Here is a 6979-nt window from a genome sequence, read left to right on the forward strand (position 1 = left end):
CTACTACCAAAAAATATTTGACCTGCAATCAAAAAGGGTTCTACCTGGAACCAAAAGGGTTCTCCTATGGGGCAGCCCAAAAAAACTTTTGGAACTATTTTTTCTAAGAGTGTACCTCCCATCTCTTCCAATCACTTGTCTACCCTCCACTATCTCAATCCTCTACATCACTATTCTCTCTCTCTCTCTCTCTCTCTCTCTCTCTCTCTCTCTCTCTCTCTCTCTCTCTTCCTCCTCCTCTCACTTCCTCTTTGTTCTCCTCTCTCCTCCTCTCTCTCCTCCTCTCTGTACCCTCTTTCTCTCTCATCCTCTCTCCTCCTCTGTCCCCTCTCTCTCTTCTCCTCTCTCTCATACTCTCTGTCCCCTCGCGAGGGAGAGAGGGAGAAGGAACAGAGAGAGAGGGCGAGAGAGATAGTATGTGTGTGCGAGTGGCGCCTGCTTGAATGCGTGAGAGAAAGAGAAGCAGGAGCAAGAGAGAGGGCTAAAAGAGGTTTGGGAAATTAAAACAAATGAGAATCCTGAGTAATACATGAGCAATGGAGCACCTTGGAAAGCAACAAAAGCATTAGCGTGATGGTGAATAGTCTGGTTTGGCAGGTAATGGAGGGAAGAGGGGGTGGCAGGGAGAGGGATGGAGGGAAGAGGGAATAGAGGGAAGAGGGATGGAGGGAAGAGGGATGGGGGGAAGAGGGATGGAGGGAAGAGGGGAGAGGGGAGAGGGAATGTAGGGAAGAGGGGATGGAGGGAAGAGGGATGGAGGGAAGAGGGGATGGAGGGAAGAGGGGAGAGGGGAGAGGGAATGTAGGGAAGAGGGATGGAGGGAAGAGGGATGGAGGGAAGAGGGATGGAGGGAAGAGGGAGAGGGGAGAGGGAATGTAGGGAAGTGGGGATGGAGGGAAGAGGGGATGGAGGGAAGAGGGGATGGAGGGAAGAGGGGATGGAGGGAAGAGGGGATGGAGGGAAGAGGGGAGAGGGAATGTAGGGAAGAGGGGATGGAGGGAAGAGGGATGGAGGGAAGAGGGGATGGAGGGAAGAGGGAATGTAGGGAAGAGGGGATGGAGGGAAGAGGGATGGAGGGAAGATGGGATGGAGGGAATGGGGGATGGAGGGAAGAGGGGATGGAGGGGAGAGGGGAGAGGGAAGGGGAAAGGGGGATGGAGGGAAGAGGGGATGGAGGGAAGGGGGAAGGGGGATGGAGGGAAGGGGGATGGATGGATGGAGGAGGGGATGAATGGATGAGAGGAAACACTCACTACTCAAATTACGGGATAGAAAATGGTGAGGTGGGTCAGAACGTGCCAGAACTTTCCATGTGTCATTGATTAACTAAGTAGTGTTAAAGTGATTTAGAGATGACAAAGCTTCACATAAGGGATTGGGCAGACTATTCCCAAAGCATACATGTTTAGAAGAATGTTTGGAAAGCCAGTTAAATCCGGATTTATCAATTCACATTTTCTGTGCCATAGTGATTTATTTGACACTTAATACTGTTATTCACAAAATCATTAGGTAACTATGGAATACTGTATTCCCTGACACAGAGAATTCAACAGAATGTCTGAACAATAAAACTAATGAGTAATTCATTATTATGTTATTACCAATTTACCCTGAAATTGGGGTGGCAGGTAGCCTAGTGGTTAGAGCAGTAACCGAAAGGTTGCTGGATCCAATCCCCGAGCTGACAAGGTAAAAATCTGTCATTCTGCCCCTGAACAAGGCAGTTAACCCACTGTTCCCCAGTAGGCTGTCATTGGAAATAAGAATGTGTTCTGAACTGACTTGCCTAGTTAAATAAAGGTTCAATAAAACTAAATAAAAAAATGACAATGTAGAAAACCAGATAAGTCTACTGTTACAACACATTACAGTACTGTCGCTAAAAAAGATCAGTTCAAGTCAAGGAGCAATCACTTTGATTACACAGAACAATATCATCTCTCTTGTTCAACAACAGACTTGAAACAACATGGAAATCAGTCTCTGAGTACATCTGCTTCCCAACTAAGCAAACCACCCACACCACGTATGTTTGCCTTCTTCTTGTCTGACCCCACAGCCTCTCCAGAGAGGATCAAGAACATAACCCCACTCAGTCAGGGAAAATAGAAGGAGGCTTTGGGGTGAGACGATGTGTGTCTGAGTCTGAGGGGGGGGGGGGGGGGGGGGGGGCAATAGCCCAAAAGGTAAGAGAAAGAGAGCAGCCAAACACTCTTTGGAAACCGATGTGGCACCTGGTTTCTCTCAGTGTGTCTGTGCGTGCTGTGAGAGAGTGCATGCTGTGGAGACAGCAGGGGAGGCGGAGGGTGGGAGAGAGGGTCTTGTCAAGGACAAGGCCAAACCAGTTTTGTTTAGTGTGGCCTGCTGCGGCAGGGGAGGTGGATTCGGGCTATGGCTACAGTCCGGGTGGCTTGTGGGTCTGCCTGGAAGCCCTGCTCTGGGGCTAACTGATTAACCCTTCATTATGAAGGGAGCCTTGTGGGAGCAGATCCCTTCACCCAGAGCCCCAAGACCCTGATCATCTCCCTGCCTGCCAGACAGGCGGGCCTAAGCCAGGGCAGGGACAGGCCGAGGTGGGAGTGCAGGACTGGGGGGGGGGTGGAGTATGAAGTATAAGCAGACGCAGGGATTGAGAGCAGGAAGTGATGATTTAAACAGAATGCCAAAGGCTCCCCGAACTCTAAAGTACCAGACTGGGGTCTTTCACCGGGTGAAGCTGCTACATCAATAAGCTACGTGTGTGTTTAAAGGAAAGGTAAGCCTTGCGTCATCCCACTTACCGGCCGGTGTCTACCATCCACTTAGTGTCTGCTTCGTTTGCCGCTACGGTACCTGGAGTGTACGTCACTGGATAATGGGACTAATTGAGTTTTAATTTCTAAGAATCTATTGAAATGATCATGAATATTCAAAAACGCCTGTACCTCACACACAACAGAGAACATAAATGGACCTGCAGTTTATCATTCATAGATAGATAAATTGATACATTGGAGTATCACCTGCATTGTCAGGTCAAGTTGTGCTTTTATAATCTTAATTTGGTTATCAGAATCAGATATAGGTAGGTTTACCTTCAGGGAGAGGGTCCTTAAGACTAACAGAACGTTCTGTTTCCTCCACTGAACCATATCTAATGTGAGTGGCTGGGAGGAAACTTAAGCACCATAACCATAACCCTTTCAGCCCATCAATACCAGACCTTAATTGACCCTCTGCAGAGCAGGCCAGAGCAGTAATTAGCTGTTATCAGCTCCTTTCTCATAAAGCAGGTACTCTGGACGAGAAGGATTTCAAAGGACTGCTTGGTCCAATGAAGAAGGTCTCATCTTGGAGTGGGTTTTATTTCCAGTTCAACAGGACAGGCAGTGACTGAACAATCTGCGTTCTTCCGCTGGGGATTCAAAGTCCACATCTGATCCCTGTTGGTGAGATGAGATAAACGGTTTAAAAGCAGGTATCCCCGCAGTCTCTCCTGTTTACCCAGTCATTATATTCCTTCCTATCAGCATCTGATCTAATGCCAGATTGCAGGGTAACTAGTCACTGTTGACAGAAGTGGCTAAAGTGCCATGGCAATGACAAGGATGTGGAAATAACAGGGCAAATCACAGGCCGCTATTCAATCAATCACAGATGAAAGAAAACAGCATTGTGGGTTCACTGAGAATGTTTAGGTTACATTAAATGTGTTAATGGGTAATGGTCTTTTTCCTGAATAGGAAATTAACTCCTCAACAGTCAAATCATGTCAGCTTGGGAAATGGATAGCCTGCCCAAACTATAGAAAGCCACAGCAGCCGACAGCCTACAAACAAATTCAACCACTCAAACACACACACAGTTACATTTCCAAGATCCATTTCTATAAGTCTCTCCAACTCCATTTTCTGACCAGCGTTCCTTTACCTATCTGCCCCACCCCAGGCCAGGTGGCTGTGCTCTCCGGTCCCATGCCTGGGTGCTCCTGCCCTGCAGCCACAGGCCAGGCAGAGGAGAGGCTCTGTTCGAGGGCCCTGTCTGTCCAACGTCAGGCTAAGTGCCTCTGACAGCCCACCCCACAGTTATTAACTGTGATCTGCCACCACAAGGCCTGGGCACCGCCGAGCTGAGGGGAGGCCCCAGAGAGAGGCTCCCTCCGCTAGCTAGCTCCCACACAAAGGCTGCTTTGACCCAGAGGCCCCGCGGCCCACCACCCCATCCCAGTCCTACAGCCCCCAGCCCCCAGCCCCCATTCCCCCCCCCCCCCCCCCCCCACACTAATATATATTTACAGCATTTCATATGCACATACAGTGCATTCGGAAAGTATTCAGACCCCTTGACTTTTTCCACATTTTGTTACGTTACAACCTTATTCTCAAATGGATGAAATATTATTTATTGCATCAATCAACACACTAAATTAGCCCATAAAAAACTGAAATACCTTATTGTCATAAATATGATGCTATGATGCTATGATATTTGAAATTGCGCTCAGGTGCATCCTGTTTCCATTGATCATCCTTGAGATGTTTCTACAACTTGATTAAAGTCCATCTGTGGTAAATGAAATTGATTGGACATGATTTGGAAAGGCACACACCTGTCTATGTAAGGTCCCACAGTTGACAGCAAAAACCATGCCATGAGGTCGAAGGAATTCTCAGAGACAGAACTGTGTCGAGGCACAGATTTGGTGAAGGGTACCAAAAAATGTCTGCAGCATTGAAGGTCCCCAAGAACACAGTGGCCTCGATCATTCTTAAATGGAAGAAGCTTGGAACCACCAAGACTCTTCCTAGAGCTGGCCGCCCGGCCAAACTGAGCAATTGGGGGAGAAGGGCCTTGGTCAGGGAGGTGACCAAGAACCCAATGGTCACTTTGACAGAGCTCCAGAGTTCCTCTGTGGAGAACCTTCCAGAAGGACAACAATCTCTGCAGCATTCCACCAATCAGGCCTTTATGGTAGAGTGGCCCAACGAAAGCCACTCCTCAGTAAAAGGCACATGACAACCTGCTTGGAGTTTGCCAAAAGGCACCTAAAGACTCTCAGACCATGAAAAACAAGATTGTCTGGTCTGATGAAACCAAGATTGAACTCTTTGGCCTGAATGCCAAGCGTCACGTCTGGAGGAAACCTGGCACCATCCCTACGATGAAGCATGGTGGTGGCAGCATCATGCTGTGGGGATGTTTTTCAGCGTCAGGTACTGGGAGACTAGTCAGGATCGACGAATATACCAACCGTCTACCTGCTTCTCTGCCGATAACATTTTAGACAAGTCGCACGGCGAAATGGACGGTCAGAAAAGGAACGGTGGAGCAGAAAGGGAGAGAATAAAAAGGTTAAAGGCCCTTTGCTACAGACACAGCTAAATGCTGCAACATAAGCGACATGTTCGCCAGTAAGGAACCAGGTCAGTCAAAAACACTAGCTAAAACACACACATTGACACACACACCTGACACCCAGCATGGCTAATAACAGTGATACAACGGCCGGGAGGCTAAACAGTTTGTATGTTTTACGCCTTCATGGAGGAATTATATCATAGCAATGAGTGCAACATAGTGATCATAATATGACATTGAAGGCAATATGTTTCAACTAATAGTAAACCTAGACTATGGACTTGCCAGAATTCGGTCATGAGTCATACCACATAAGCTGGGGAAGTGCACATCCACTGTACAGTGAAACAGGCTACAGTAACGTAAACATAATGCATCCATGAACATAACACAGTAGCCTGTGTGACACAGCACAGGCAATGACAAAGATCATTAGCGCAATAAGTTACTACAATAATATACAGCTCTGGGAAAAATTAAGAGACCACTCCAAATTAAGAGACCACTCCAAATTAAGAGACCACAAATTAATAGACCACTCCAAATTAAGAGACCACAAATTAATAGACCACTCCAAATTAAGAGACCACTCCAATTAAGAGACCACTCCAAATTAAGAGACCACTCCAAATTTAGAGACCACTCCAAATTTAGAGACCACTCCAAATTAAGAGACAACTCCAAATTAAGAGACCACTCCAAATTAAGAGACCACTCCAAATTTAGAGACCACTCCAAATTAAGAGACCACTCCAAATTAAGAGACCACTCCAAATTTAGAGACCACTCCAAATTTAGAGAACACAAATTAATAGACCACTCCAAATTTAGAGAACACAAATTAAGAGACCACTCCAAATTTAGAGACCACTCCAAATTTAGAGAACACAAATTAATAGACCACTCCAAATTTAGAGAACACAAATTTAGAGACCACTCCCAAATTAAGAGACCACTCCAAATTAAGAGACCACTCCAAATTAAGAGAACACTCCAAATTTAGAGACTACTCCAAATTAAGAGACTACTCCAAATTAAGAGACCACTCCAAATTTAGAGACCACTCCAAATTTAGAGACCACTCCAAATTTAGAGAACACAAATTAATAGACCACTCCAAATTTAGAGAACACAAATTAAGAGACCACTCCAAATTTAGAGACCACTCCAAATTTAGAGAACACAAATTAATAGACCACTCCAAATTTAGAGAACACAAATTAATAGACCACTCCAAATTTAGAGAACACAAATTAATAGACCACTCCAAATTTAGAGAACACAAATTAATAGACCACTCCAAATTAAGAGAACACTTCAAATTAAGATACACTACTGATAGTGAGTATGATAATCAAGTATTTTCTTTGTAAAGGTGCAGAAGGAAGCAGAAGCAGCACTAGAGCTTCAGGTGCTCCTGCGGAACTGGAGGTGGTCAGTTCAGAGACAGACTCCGAGCAGGAACCTTCTGGTACAACTTAAGAGCACAAACCTAAATATGTTCTTAATATGTTCTTTATTTATGAGATTATCAGTAGGACTGTAATCGGGGGGCATACGATCGATGACTGCGAGAGAGAGAGAGAGAGAGAGAGAGAGAGAGAGAGAGAGAGAGAGAGAGAGAGAGAGAGAGAGAGAA

Source organism: Oncorhynchus kisutch, linkage group LG26 (assembly GCF_002021735.2).
Source record: "Oncorhynchus kisutch isolate 150728-3 linkage group LG26, Okis_V2, whole genome shotgun sequence".
NCBI lineage: Eukaryota > Metazoa > Chordata > Actinopteri > Salmoniformes > Salmonidae > Oncorhynchus > Oncorhynchus kisutch.